Source organism: Anabrus simplex, chromosome 5, assembly GCF_040414725.1.
Source record: "Anabrus simplex isolate iqAnaSimp1 chromosome 5, ASM4041472v1, whole genome shotgun sequence".
NCBI classification, from domain to species: Eukaryota; Metazoa; Arthropoda; class Insecta; order Orthoptera; family Tettigoniidae; genus Anabrus; species Anabrus simplex.
Window position 1 is genome coordinate 47,212,468 of NC_090269.1, and position 13,332 is coordinate 47,225,799.

The 13,332-nt window shown below is 40.3% G+C and overlaps 1 protein-coding gene across 1 annotated transcript in view; it reads left to right on the forward strand.

Moving 5' to 3' along the window:
* The first annotated feature begins 437 nt into the window (after positions 1-437).
* wit (wishful thinking) overlaps positions 438-13,332 on the forward strand; it is a 503,764-nt gene continuing 490,869 nt past the window's right edge. The window contains exon 1 of the mRNA XM_068228016.1: positions 438-627. The gene's annotated coding sequence lies outside the window, so the exon portion shown is untranslated. The remainder of the gene's footprint in view (positions 628-13,332) is intronic.

Here is a 13,332-nt window from a genome sequence, read left to right on the forward strand (position 1 = left end):
TTTTTCCTTCTCAGTTCCTCTCCCACGGAGTATTATTTTTCATACTTAGAGGAGCTGCATAATTATACTGGACTCGTTTGTCAAATCTCGGTGAAGATCCTAGGCCTAGTAGGTACCGTACCGGTACCGTAAGTTTCGTACTTGATTTTAACAGAAGCGTTCACTTTAAGTAATTTTGAATTTTCTGGAAGAAGAAGTGATTTTCCATTGGCTATTATTACTGCTCAACAAAAGCGACTACGAATCGTGATGTTTTCCTTGGCTACTTGTAAGAGCGTTTAAAAGGCGATCCAAGTACAAGTACTGGCGAGTATATCTTTATGTCTGTATTTCTTTGGTTAAGGCGATGCAGACGTCACGTGACTTGCCCGACGACTCTGTATTATGGAATGGTTCATTTCTCTCCCAAAGAGGGGTGGGACTTTTCCCGTCGGGAGTGTAGCGCGAAGAAACCTCGTACATATAGGACTGTTGTTGTTTAGTAGTGGAGGGAACGGGTTAGTGCATTTCATTTTTTTTTTCACTGTGGTTGTGTTTCGTTCAAAGTTGGATCAGTTGTAGTTATTGTGATTGTGACAGGAATTGTGCGTGTTATAAAGGTCATGCAAGATCCACAAAAAATCATTAGTAAGTACCCTTCATTTAGTTTTTAGACAATAAGATAATATGACATTTGTGCTCACTGTGACAGATTTTCGATTCTGACGTGAACTACAAATCATTACATCATTGACAGGTAGTCCTCATGGGCCGCTTCCAATATCTGACTGTATCTTAGGTTAATGCATTTTTATGCATTGATTATACTTGAGTCGTTGCCAAAAATACCCAAAGCAAAGACAAAAAACTTGTTACAAATTTGGAATAATTGCAAATTTATTTATACATGCATCAATCGATTTGCATTCAGTACAGCTGATGTCAGGGTAACAACTCATATTAAAAGTTTGTTTTGTATTTGATGTTCGTGTGGCATATGCAAACTAACACCACTGATGAAGTGATTGCAATTCTGCAACAATGGAAAAATATCGTTGGTACTTTCGTCCTTTCGGAATACGTTCCATATTAAATCATTGAACTAGTTTCTACATTTTATAATTGTATACCTAACCTCCAACAACGCCGTTAAACTAAATAAGTGTGGCACTGTGAAAATTTTCAGTGGTAAGCATGTGTGCATGTAATTGTAGTCGAAATATTATTTGGTTTTCAGTTCGATGGTCCCTTTCTATAGCACGGTGTTGGTTTTTTTTTTTTTTTTTTTTTTTTTTTTTTCCACCTGTAGATACATTCTATACACACAGAGAGATGACAACCTTGGGAAGCTATTGCCATTACTTTAGCATTGCAGATGAGCCAGCCTTGGCGGTTAGTTAATAATGTGGAGCGGTGTTATGTATGGAGATAGACTTTGGGGGGTGGGGGGCAGTCGGAAATATCAGTTGATAGACTTTGGGGGGTGGGGGGGGGGCAGTCGGAAATATCAGTAATGCCGCTTACTGCTGTGTCAGACTCGCGTAAATAAAACTGTTGTTCTCCTAAAGTTGAGGTACCTATAAGAGGTCAAAAAAAATTAACATAGGCTTAATACAGTTTTATTGACTTAAACTAGTTCGAATGGTAGTAGCATTCGCTTGAGCCTTTGTATAAGTCCGTTTTATTTCGAAAGTCTTGACCATTCGAATTCCGGCCTGATGTCCAGTCAACAGAGTGAAAACGTAGGCCTAATTTGTGTTACGGATGACATCTGTGTTTGACAAGGGCGTGTTTAAAGAGGGAGTGAGAGTGTTGCAGCACCACCTCCGAAATTTTCGCTGCCATCTTCAATTTAAGTATTTAAGAATACTTGCACATCACAATCACAACATACACTATTATAGTTGTGGCCTTGATCGTTAATGGCGTCAACTCTATATGGTCTGACACCATGATTAGCTGGTTCGAATCCCTTTGATGGAAGAAAAACATCACTATGAGAATGTAAGCCGGGAGGGTAGGAGAGGTGGGGTTACACAATTTCTAATCACTAGATTGCGTGCCAAAAGCTTGGATTAATTTCCAAACTTCTTCGCGTTTCGTCCGTCGGATGGTGATGTTAAGCCTTGAGCAGTCCCCTTGGTGCTATTTGACGGGACTAGGCTATGTGCCAGCACCAGGTTTCACCCTCTACCTTCCCACAATCGTATATTACGTCATTCATTTCATCTCATTTACTCCGTTGAGTTTGACGTCAGGAAGGGCATCTGGTCGTAAAAACTCGCTAAATGGTCCTCAATTCATATCCGACCCCGTAGAAAAACGGAGCAAGAGTTGGACATACATCAGATCATTGTCAAATTTAGACCCCTCCCAAAACAAGTTTCTAAATCTCAGTACCACTACCTGTCTGGTGTTAGTTGATGGTTCCAGATCAGCAACTTTCCAAGAGGATTTTTCAAACTTGAACTTACTTGTAACATTTCTACTCTTAGCCTCACTTGCCTTTGTATTGATTCCAGCCTAGGTGTCGATCAGGGGATAGGCTCCGAGGTATAGGAAATTTGACTTACATCTGGATGACAAAGACGTTAAATTGTATACCGTAGTATTATTAGAATTAAACGTGATAGGAAAATGGAGATACCGAGAGAAATCAGCTTGGTCTTTCACATGGCCTATTTCACATTCAGTCGCGTAGATTTGAGCCCAGAAAGCAGCACTGCAAGGCTGTGGTCGAACCAATTGAGCCAGTACCGTTCTATCATAGGCGTAACAATTTCCTCTAGTTGAAGATTGAGGGATATTGTTATAAAAAAAATGGAGGGACATGACAACATTTTGAGGGCTAAAATAAATGATAATTCAGTCCTCTTCTTTCCTTTGCATAGATATTGTTTTTATTACATGAAACTTATATTACATTTTCAATTCGAAAATAAACATTGTATCAAGTCTTAAAAATCACAGACTACACAATGATTTTTTTAAAATACTATGTCCCGAATACTGGACACTGGCCGCACTTAAGCGACTGCAGCTATCGAGCTCGGTAACATATTATACTAAAATCACATAATATATTTTACTACATGTTCTAGGCTTACCCTTCGTTGAGGGATTAGTTCTTGTATAATTGCTGGAGTAATGCCATCTATAGCAGAGATGAATTGCAGCAGAAGAGACTGAGTACCCCACAGCTGACAGCAGCAGCAGTCGTCTGTCAGTATAATTCTATTGATACGTTTTAGGGATTTGCATATTGATGGCCATCACGTTACATTTTCTTCCTGTTCGATGGTATTAGAGCATTCGAGGCTTGGGCTTCTAACCCTTTCTTTTATGATTCCCTTTTCCCTCATTCTTCAAGTGATCATTCCTTCACATTTTTCTTCTCATTTTGACAGTCATCCTCATTATCTGCCTGATCAGTAGGGCCTAATGACTACATGGTCTTGCAGTTTATGAAAACAATCGCAGCAACCGCCACCACCATAGCCAGCAAGTTCGTTACCATGATGACTGAACAATACAATATCCACGTCAGCGAAGATCGCTTGGCAATAAAAACTTACATTCGTGAATATCTCCATTATAGTATGCAGTAAAATGTATCAGACATAAAAGATTTAAGATTTTCCATAATTGTTGTTATTCACACTTTTAAGATATAATTAATAACTTATTTCCGAACATATTTCGAAGCTTTGTGAAAATATAGACTAATAATATTGCAAACATCTCCATTATTATTATTATTATTATTATTATTATTATTATTATTATTATTGGAAATTGTATATTGCTCAACTTATTTACAGTTTTTTGATACAGCTAATCTTACGGAGATATTTGACATTTCTTGTTTCGATCCCCGTAAAATTGCTACGCCTCTTTATAATTATTAGATAATATGTAGTCTGATGTGCACCCCGGCAATCCCTGAACCTATATACCGAGTTTCGAGAAATTCTGTTAAATTGTTTTGCTGTGATGTTGACACAGACAGAAAAACATTGTATGTAAATCTAATCCGAGAATAAACGAAGAAGCCAAATTTTGAAGTGCTCAAACAAAATTATAATTTTATTTATATAGATTATTATGCTTAAATCTGTAGGCCTATTTTATTACTTCTTTTACTTGCCATCTGTAAGTTTGGTCACTTGAAGCTCTGCTTTTGTGAGATCAGACCATAATATTAGCCCCTGAATGGCAGCGATGGCAATGTATTATTGATTGTTGAAAACGTTGAATACCTTCGTAAGGAATAAATACACTAAAAATACATTGTAATTAACCAAAAACATATTTTCGGGACATAGGCGTATGCTGTTCCGCGGGGACAGTTAGAAAGTCTCGAAATACGGTTCTCTCCCAAAATCCACGAGGGGTGAACGAGTAAAGTCTTGCTTGGATCTCTTATTTCATGTATGGAGAAGACGACTTACAACAATACGATTACCTTAAATGTTGTAGAGTAAACCTATAGCCTATGGCAGCAATGGCAACGTATTATTAATTATCGATTGTTGAAAATGTCTAATACCTTCGTAAGAAATAGATGCACTAAGATAATAATACATTGCAATTAACTAAAAACATAGTTTAAGGAGATAGTTCTATGCTGTTCCGCGCGGGAAAAGTTGAACAGTAATGTTTGACTAGTGATTGTCTTGGTTTTAAGAGGAAATTAAAAATACATTTCAGTCAGTTATTTTGCTTGTGATGCAAGATATTAATGAGGAAACAAATGTAAGACTCTTTTTGACTAGAGCTTTGGAAGAGATAATTCTAAGGAATTATTTCCTTTAGGCCCTATGCCTTTTAATCCTTCATTATTAATTTAGATAGCCGAGTGGGATTGCCCATTTTGGATGTGTATCAGTGATAATTGTGATCATTACAGCTGAGATTGTTTTCATGCTTTCTCGCTAGGTATTCATTTTTATAGAATTTGTTGTATACCAGTTAGTTCTATGATCACTGGAGCCTGCCTGACTGATTTGGGTTTTGGCCGTGGGTCTAGAAGGCCAGATACCCTTCCTGGTGCTTAGTCACTGGAATCTGAATTTTGGTCGTTTCGTCGGAAAACTAGCATCCAGTAATTTCATATCAAATCATATCCTATTCGGCTTAAATTTGTCACGCTGAATGCTTTTGCCATGTGAAAAGAATAACTCCAAATCTTCATGTCAACTGGCATTGATGTTTTGTGGCTTTAAAGTTGCCAGTTTTTTATGTGCAACAGGCTTGTTTTAAAATTGCATTTTCTGCTTACCTACCACATTAGAGAGCTGGACAGTTTCTCGTTTTAAATCCCTTACTCGATAGCTTCTTAGATCGTCTTCTTCTTTTACCGCTTTTCCCCCTACCTGTGAGTTAGCGGGTGCGAATTGTGTAGCACATGTGGATTTGGCCCTGTTTTACGGCTGGATGCCCTTCGTGATGCCAACCCTATGTGGAGATATAATCACTATAGCGTGTTTCTGATGTGTTGACTGAAGATGAAGAGGAGAGTATTGGGACAAACACCCAGTCCCCGAGCCGGAAGAATTAATCAGATGCGATTAAAATCCCCGACCCGGTCGGGAATCGAACCCGGGTCCCTCTGAATTGAAGGCCTCAACGCTGACCATTCAGCCAAGGAACCGGACAGTTTGCTTAATAGGTACAGCACTTAAATAAATGTGTTTCTCTAAGATCAAATGAAAATTTTCTCTGAAAGTCATATTTTGAATTATCCTCGGTTTATTATATGTTAGATTTGTTTAATTTGTTATGTTCAGCTTTACAATGTTCAATTATTGTTGTCAAGTGGTTAGAAAACACGTCATTGAGTTTAGAAAACCAAACTTACAGACCCAAATAAGAACTCATACAGATAGGAAATTATACATAGACGAACGAAACAGAACGAAACAAATGTTTATTTGTTGAATAAATTGTAGAAAGATTTCGGTAATAACCTGGAAAGGCTTGGTCAAGCGGCAAGGAAGCCTGTCTGGACTAATAAATTTAGAAAGAGAGGATAAAAGGGTCTTTGGGTGAATCAGGGAGTCGCTGGGCAGATGGCAGGAATATTTTGAAAATCTTCTCAACGTAAAATGAAATATTTCTGTTGACATCGGGAACAACCAATTTCATGGGGAAGAGAACAGTAATGACTGTGAAATTACGCTCAAGGTAGTTGGAAATGATTGTAAATAAATTACATGGTCATTCATAAAGCAGCAGGAATAGATTAAAGATCTGAAATGCTGAAGCACAGTGAGAACGCAGGAAAGAATTTCGAAATGGTGAAGTATAGTGAAAACGCAGAAAAGAATTGTAACAAGTCGAAGGCTTACTTCTAAAACCTCGTATCTCTCAATGCTTTTCTTACCCATTATTTTTCTTAACCCTGTAATGGCAACGCGGGGTGCTGCTGGACCCCCACGGTCAGTTCTCGAACTACTGCGTTTATGTTTAGTTGCCTGAACTGCTAAAGCTTTGTCTAGCTTCATTCACTTGTTCACTTTACACGTTACTGAATGTTTCTCGAGTGTTATCCGTCTTGGAAGAAGTAAACAGCTAGTTAAAGTGACTGGGGTGCTCGTAGACCCCCGCGTTACCGTTTGTGGAACATTTTTGTGTACATAATTTTGCCTTGCTGTGCGTTGTTGTGCATTTGTTTGTGGGTAAGTAATATTCCCACTACTAAATAATGAGGTGGTATGTGCATTGATATGTATCACTGTTTATATTATAGCTATTGTATTCTTACTGTGTGCATCTTTGTCATTCCTTAGAAGAGAAGTGCCGAAGGAATTTGTTGCGCAGGAAAGAACACCTAATTCCTCATTATTTGGGTTGCGGCAAAATAGGACACTTGTGTCTTATGCCCCAAAGAAAAATAAGGCTATGCTAATGTTGTCAACAATGCACTTTGAAGATGATAGATAGCATAGATTTGTCTACAGGTTGCCACAACAAACCGAATATAACTACCTTTTACAACCTCACCAATGTTGTGTGAATGTCGTTGATGAGTTAAGCACCTCCTACACCACGTCTAGAAAATGTAAACGGTGGCCATTGGTAATCTTGCTCAGAGTTCTGGATATTGCGGGAATAAATAGCAATGTAATTTACAGCTGTAACATGCCAGATAAGAAGATGATGCGCAGTAAATTTCTGGTAGAAATTGGTGTCAAACTTGTTGAAGATCAACTCAGAAAAAGTGCACTGAAACCCGAAATACCTAGGCATATCCACCAGAAAGCAGCCAAGTGAGTGAAGATTGAACTAAATGATGGTTCACAAGCCGAGCCAGGTCCCAGTGGCAAGTCAAGATGCGCTATTTGTCCCGGGAGTAAGGACATAAAAACTAGGTAATTCTGCAGTAAGTGTTTACGATATATGTGCATAATGCACATGAGAAATGTTTGTAAAACTTGCATTGATGTTGGTGAACACACGACTAGTAAATCTGAATAAGACTTGCAATGAAAGGAATTGCAAAAGAAATTAATACGATTGCAAACTGAATTAACGTTGCATCAGAGATTTGTATCTGTTTGTTGATGTGCCAATAACAAATGTTACACTATATTGTAGCCTAGTCTTATTCTCTTTTAAAACCTCTCTTACTGTTTATTTATGAAAATATAACTTTGCGTTATTTCCAGTAACACAGACGACTGGAAACTGCTGGGGGTCCGAGGACACCCCACGTTACCATTAACGTTACAAAAATCCACGTTTCCACTCCCGGGTTAAGACTGGTTACTCCTCCCAGCCACATATGGATATGCAGTCCATCAGAGCAATTTTCGCTGTGTTCATTTTGTTATGCTAATCTGCAAAGGAAAATGAACCATAAATACATTATACTGTAGGAGTGCGTATATTCACCATGAAAATAATATCCCTATAATGCGATATGATCAGGTCCATTTTCCTTTACACATTAGCATAGGAAAATGAACACAACAAAAATTATTCCGATGGACTGCATATTCGTATGTGGCTGGGAGGCGTGACCAGTCTTAAGGAATATAGTGGGTAGGAAGGGCATTGGGACATACGAGGTTTTAAAAGTAAGCTATCGAAGTATTGAAGCATTTCATTGATCAGAATACCACGCATGGTGTTCACAGGCATTTTGGAAAGAAGCATGCAATCAGTGGTGGAGAGTATGTTGGATGAAAACAAGTGTGATTTCAGACCACAGAGTGGCTGTCAGGACCAGATTTTAGTATGCGTAAAGTAGGACTAGACAAATCAGAAAACATTATAGGAGCCAATAACATTTCTTAGGCGCCAGGCATAAAAGTACAAATAATTTGCTTACCTCTTTAATTATTAACTAGTTCAATCTCTCACTCTATCTTAATCACTCGTAAATTACATTTGCTACTCTAAAATGAACTAAACCCCGAACAGTGCTTATTACACACCCTAGTAGTGCAATATACAAAGAACATAACGGAGAAAATCTGACGCTAAGATCGGCCAAAATTAGCTTGTTGACGTAATGGTTAAGAGTGATCACGAAATATATCAAACGCTCATATCGATTCAAATAAATTTCGGGTATAACTGATGCTTATAAAGGCTTCTAAACCTTATAATCTCCGTATTTAGATATGCTAGAGAGACGACAGTTTCAACAACTAGAAACAAAACCCCTTAGGAACAAATTTTAAGGGCCGATGACCTTCGATGTTAGGCCCCTTTAAACAACAAGCATCAACAAATTTTAATGCCGGGCTGAGTGGCTCAGACGGTTGAGGCGGTGGTCTTCTGGCCTCAACTTGGCAGGTTCGATCCTGGCTCAGTCCGGTGGTATTTGAAGGTGCTCAAATAGGTCATCCTCGTTTCGGTAGATTTACTGCCACGTAAAAGAGCTGCGGGACTAAATTCCGGCTCCTCGGCGTCTCCGAAAACCGTAAACGTAGTTAGTGGGGCGTAAAGCAAATAACATTATTATTAAAAAACTAATTTGAATGTAGAGTTTTTTAATGCCACCAAATTAATTTATTATACGTTGTTATTTCCAGAGTGAAAGTAAATTCCGATAATAATGTTTTTCCTCAGAATGGAATTTAGCAGTTACAATTTGAAAATTGTAGGCACCTACGCATTTCTTTTCGTCGCCATGGCGAACGGGTGCCTGGGATTTGTCCAGCCCTGGCGTAAAGTGTGCTGTGAGAGGAATAGATATGTTTCGTAGATTTAAAGAAGGCATATGATAGATTACCAAGGCAAAAGATTTTAACTGTACTGAACGATTGTGAGATTACGAATAGTTATAGGGGTTAGACAAGACTATAAACTTTCCGTATTATTGTTCATGGTTTATTCATGATACATTTTCTTCACTGTCACTTGAGGGATTTCTTGCCATGCCTGAAACACATGCTGTGTCAGTTCATGAAGATTGCTGGCTGGAGGCTGGAATGATAATGGACAGTTGAATGGACTGAAAGTTCAATCATTTGATACCTGTCATGTGATGAACATCTCCACAAAGTTTGATAAATACGGAGTTGTACTTCATGGTGTTAAGGTCTGCACACACCAATGCGGGAGCGGGAGTGGGAACGATCCTGTCGCGAACTATTGAGTACAGCGGGATATGGATTAATTCACACCGGTGCGTCACTCTCCCGCCTACATGGTGGGATTGCTGCGGACCTTTTTCAGTTCGCTGCATGCAGCGTTTTCCCGCGTCCCGCATTCATTGTGACAGTAGCAATGGCGACTGAACTGTTGATAGAGTGCGTTAAGAAACACCCAATACTTTACGACATGAGTAATGAAGATTACAAGAATGTAAGGAAGAAAGGTATGTTGTGGGATGAAATAGGAAAAGAACTGTGTATACCTGCTAAGTATCAATTCTTTAATTATCACTGTTTGTTTGTGACTTTTTTGCACACATATCTCCGTTCGTAAACTTTCAGATACATGTAAGATGTATTATTATTATTATTATTATTATTATTATTATTATTATTATTATTATTATTATTATTATTATTAATGAAAATGAAAACCTACAACCTGTTTTTCAGTCTTTGACCGGTGGATATATACTCGCAATACTATGGGAACTACGTTAAATGAAAACATAAATTACCTAACGACAAGCAATTATATGAAAGCACTTTCGCAGCGACCGCGGGATTGTAGGTTTCGCTCCCGCGTCCCGCGTTGGTGTGTGCAGACCTTTCCGCTAGTGTACTTGGAATGCTCCATCTGTTCCAGTTTTATATTCCCAACCGGATATTCAGTTTTCTTCCCTACTGACAATGTTATCTGGAACAAAGAAGGTTTGAGTTGCTTAACTTCCAGCTGCACAAATACATCTTTCATCCGTATTGCCGTTTACATTTGTGCTTCACAGATTTCTCCATCAAGATCCAGAAACATGTTGAGTAAATGTATATATCACCAAGCGCAGTTCGAATCCCGGCGACCGGGCGAGTTGGCCGTGCGGTTAGGAGCGCGCAGCTGTGAGCTTGCATCCGGGAGATAGTGGGTTCGAACCCCACTGTCGGCAGCCCTGAAGATATTTTTCCGTGGTTTCCCATTTTCACGCCGGGCAAATGCTGGAGCTGTTCCATAATTAAGGCCACGGCCGCTTCCTTCCCATTCCTAGGCCTTTCCTATCCCATCGTCGCCATAAGACCTATCTGTGTCGGGGCGACGTAAAACAAATAGAAAACATCCCGGCAGTGCGTGTAGAATTTTTGAAATGATAAGTCACGTCCTTGTGGTTTGGACTCCATGTAAGACTGGAGGTCATGGCTATGATCGCGATATCAACAGTCACGTAAAGCTACAAACATAATTGCATTTTTATATTGCACTAGCTGTTAAACCTGTCGTTGACGGGTTAGTTTTTATACAATTGCAGCAGTGATGCCATCAAGTGCAGATGAGTCATCGCCGAAGAGACAGAGACAGAAGAAGAGACAGAGTCATCAAGAGTCAGTGTAAAGCCATTGTTGATCATTTTTTATGGATTTAACGACGTATTAGGTCATCACGGTTAGTTCTCTTTCGGCACGGTGATATCAGGGCATCCGATATCAAGGGAGTCTGTCATTTCCCCTTCCTTTTGTAATTCCCTTTTTTCTTCTCTTTTCTTAATTATATTTTTACAGTATGCTTTACGTCGCACCGAAACAGGTAAGGACGATGGGATAGGAAAGAACTAGGAATGGGAAGGAAGTGACTGTGGCCTTAATTAAGGAACAGCCTCAGCGTTTGCCTCGTGTGAAAATGGGAAACCACGGTAAACCATCTTCAGGGTTGCCGACGGTGGGGTTCGAACTCTCTATCTCCCAAATACACTTATTTTTCTACTTCACGTTTTCTTTCTCATTTGTGGTCATCTTCATTTTCTTTCTGATCAATATAGGCTGATGACCACGCGGTTTTGTGTTTTGTAAAAGAATCGTGACAAAAACTACCACTTTCGCCATTTAACTAGTCACAATTACCACAGAACTATATGTACGTGTTATCGATGCTTGGCGTTGTTGGAGTTAGCAATAAAAACTAAATTCGAGTGTCTGTGTTATCATAGCCCGTGCAGTAAAAATGCACGAGACATACATGATCAGAAATGGTTTCTACCACTTTTGGTATATACAGTGTTTGGATAGAGCTAATATTTCTGGTGATATTTGGAAGTACCGTGAAAAATATAGCGATGCGCAATCGAATTAGAGATACTTGGCTGGTAGCTTGTAGCGCCCCATTATTCTCTGATGATGGCAGTAACTTGGCGTGATATGGACTCCACAAGGTATCGAAGACGTTAGGGAGCCGTATTGGCCCATGACCGCCGCACAACCTCCCATAATGCACGGAGATTGCTCGGAGCAGGGGTGCAAGGCGCACAGATCCCTCTCGAGAGCATCTCCAGATGCGCTTAATAGGATTGAGGTCGGGTAGCTTTCGGAACTACGCAAGCGCCCTCATTTCTTTAGAGTGTTCATTGAACCAATCTGCTATGGGCCGGTGCATTGTCTTGCTACAGGAAAAGGTTTCCTGTAGAGTATTGGAGGTGAACGATTGTATAGACATGATCAGACAGCAGGTCCCTGTAACATGCGCCGGTGAGGAATGTTGGCAGATACTCCAGCGGTCCCATTTCATCCCGCGTGAACAGTCTTAATTCGAGGATACCGCTGCCACCTGGTGAGCTATAACCTACTGGCAAGAGGAACCCATGGCCTCATGTGCTGGGTGACGCACTCGTACCCTGTAAGGCTCTATAAGTCTTTAGAGAGCCCTAGTACCCTGCAATCGTCGTGTACTAACTTGTACCTCGACTCGTCTGACCAGGCGACCTTTTCCCACACTTCGTAAGTTCAAAGGCGGTGTTACATTGGCCATGTCAGTCATTGTGGCTTCTGACATGAGGTGGACAGAGGTACCCCTGCGGGATGGCGATTCCTGTACCCTATTGCGAGGGATAGTTGTGGATGGCATAGCGGCTCACGCTTCATTGTTCTCCAGCATTGAATTCGGAAGTGATCTTCTGCACTCTTTCCTTGTGTACCACCTCTTACCTCCAAGCAAGCCGACGGGGACCTTCGCCATCAACATGTTGTACTCCACGGCAGTTGATCCGGGTGGTGGTGGTGGTGGTGGTGGTGGTGGTATTTCCGAATCCACTTATTCGTGCAGCACTATCGACATGGTGGCCATGGAAAGCCCAGCGGCTGCACGATTTCGGAGATGGAATGACCCGTACTCCTGGCATGGATGATCTGGCCGTAATCACATGCGCAGAGGTCTCGTGTTTTGCCAAAGCCTACTAGATACTAGAAGGCCTGGACAGAAAGCCAATTTCTTGCATTAAAAGCGGGGTATTAGTTTTTCTCTTTTCTACCGCTAGGTTCGCGTTTATGTTCTACGCCGAAATGTTACATTGACCCGGCCGATCACAGTGCCATTTGCTAAAACGGCAAATATCTAATTCAGTTGCTCCAGCGTATCGTCATTATTATTCCTCGTAAGGTAAGAGCGCACTAATCACAAAGATAGGAAATTATATTTTGCACAACTTTTGTTATATAAGTACAGTGTTTCGGTACAGCTAAAATTAACGGAGAAATCTGACATATCCAGTAAGTCACAACACCGAGCTCGATAGCTGCAGTCGCTTAAGTGCGGCCAGTATCCAGTATTCGGGAGATACTAGGTTCGAACCCCACTGTCGGCAGCCCTGAAAATGGTTTTCCGTGGTGTCCCATTTTCACACTAGGCAAATTCTGAGGCTGTACCTTAATTAAGGCCACGGCCGCTTCCTTCCCATTCATAGCCCTTTCCTGTCCCATCGTCGCCGAA